This window comes from Chaetura pelagica, unplaced genomic scaffold (assembly GCF_000747805.2).
Source record: "Chaetura pelagica isolate M959 unplaced genomic scaffold, ChaPel_1.0 scaffold887, whole genome shotgun sequence".
Classification (NCBI taxonomy): Eukaryota; Metazoa; Chordata; class Aves; order Apodiformes; family Apodidae; genus Chaetura; species Chaetura pelagica.
This window is the reverse complement of record NW_009953985.1, coordinates 72,200-74,120: the sequence shown is the minus strand read 5'-3', so window position 1 is coordinate 74,120 and position 1,921 is coordinate 72,200.

The following is a 1,921-nucleotide window of genomic DNA, read 5'->3' as shown; positions in this document are numbered from 1 at the left end:
CCTGATGTGAATGCACTGATTTTTTTTTTTCAAGTATCTGTAAAATTCCTTCATCCCATCCAAGTGTCTTGGCAGCCCAGTGCCAGTCCCAGCTGGAGTTCCAGGAACTGAAAAGCACTTTTTTTTTAGGGTCTTTTCTTCCCTGTCCCCCGGGTAAAGTTAATAGTTTTGCTCTTGGTAAGAGGAAACTTAAGGTTTCTAACCCAAATGGATCTAAATCCTTATCCCTCCCACCCCCCCCTTCTGGTTAAGGTACCCGGTCTGGGGGTGAATTTGAAAAGCTTCAGTGTGACCCCAAGAAAACAGCAGTCGTTTGGGAAAGTTTGGGCAAACTCTGGCTGATTGAAGCCTCCTCCTTTTGGAGGCAGGGTGGGAAGGGGGATGATCTCCTCCCCAGCCCAGGCTCCTGGCACGTGTGGGAGCATTGCCTTGGAATTGGCAGGCAGATGATGGAGGGTTCCAGGATTTAGGAATCCTTCTCTGTCCAGGTTGCTCTTCTCCAGAGTTGGGAAGCTTTGATGGCTGTTAAAGCTGGAAGAGAGTCCTGTCAGCTCAGCCTAGTTGAGGGGAGTACACTCTGGGGGGGGGGAAATGTTTTGCAGCTCCTGTGGGGCACCTTTTCATTTTTACAAAATAGTATTAATTAAAAAAAATAAAAAAGTATAATCCAGCTTGCAGAAAACTCTCCCAACTGCTCCTCTGAAAGCTTCTGCACTGCTTTCCCAGCACCTTTTTGCTTTTGGATGCTTCTCATTTCATTTTGGGCTGACTCTGGGGTCGTGGGTGTTCCTTTCTGCAGTGGGGCCAGGGACTTATTCCCATGGGATAGGGAAGGGAACCAGGCTGTGTGGCACCCTGCACAAAAAAAATAAAATAAAAAGTACCAGTGATTGCTGAACAAGCTGGGTCATGTTCTGGAAGTTGTGTGGCTGGGTTAGTGTGCAGAGAGCAGTGGTGCCAGAACCTGAGCTGGCTGCTTTCTAGCAGGCTCCGTGATACGTGGCCTTGAAATCCTGCAGGGAACTCATCCCATGGGACATCTGTGATGGCTCCAGGGTCAGAGCTGCACCTCCAGGGTCTGGAGAGGTAGCTGAGGCTTAGTTTGCTGCTCCTGAGTTTTGAGTGCTTTCTCCCTCGAAAGGAAAGGGTTTCAAAAGGCCCTGCAACATCATCTGCAGCTGTGTGATCTCCCTGCCCTGTTTCAGGAGGGTCCTGGCTCAGCAGGGGCTGAAATCCTCCCTAGTGGCACTTCCACAACTTGTTTGGGAAGCTGGTCTTTATCCAGAGCCATGTTGGGGTTCCAACAGGTGCTGAGGCCCCCAACCTTCCCCGTTCCCTTTCTTCCCTTTCTCTATTTGCCTTTTTATTGGATCCTGGCACCTCTTTAACAGCTGATTTCTAATGCCAGGAGACCCCGCTCGTCCGATGGGAAACCCCAACATTAAAAAAATGGAGATTTGGGGGGATTTTCTATGTTAAAAACCTGAGGAGTGGAGCTGCTGTGGGAGAGGGGATTTTGCAAGGGAAGAGGAGGGTGCTCAGACTCTCTTGGCTCCGTGTCTCCTGCTGAGGAGGGAGCAGGCAGGAGGGGAGCTGGTGTGAGGAGGGAGCCGTGCAGTGCCCTGCCAGCTGGATCCAGCCTTGTCCCTGCTTTGTCCCCTCTTCCTGTGCCAGTGCTGCTGTTCCTCTCCTCTCCCTGATGGCACCAGCAGGGAAGGGATGTGCTCCACTTGTCTTTATAGGTCCCACTGGCTAACTTGAGGCAGATGGATGGGGAACCCTCTGCAGGGCTTGGTGGGGTAGGATCACATAAACCTGCTGCTGTTCCTGAGATGCAGTGGACCTTTTGAAATGTTCCTTTCTTGCTTGCTTGCTCAGCTGAGGACCCTGAGTGAGCTTGTGGTGTGTCTGCCTGATGCAC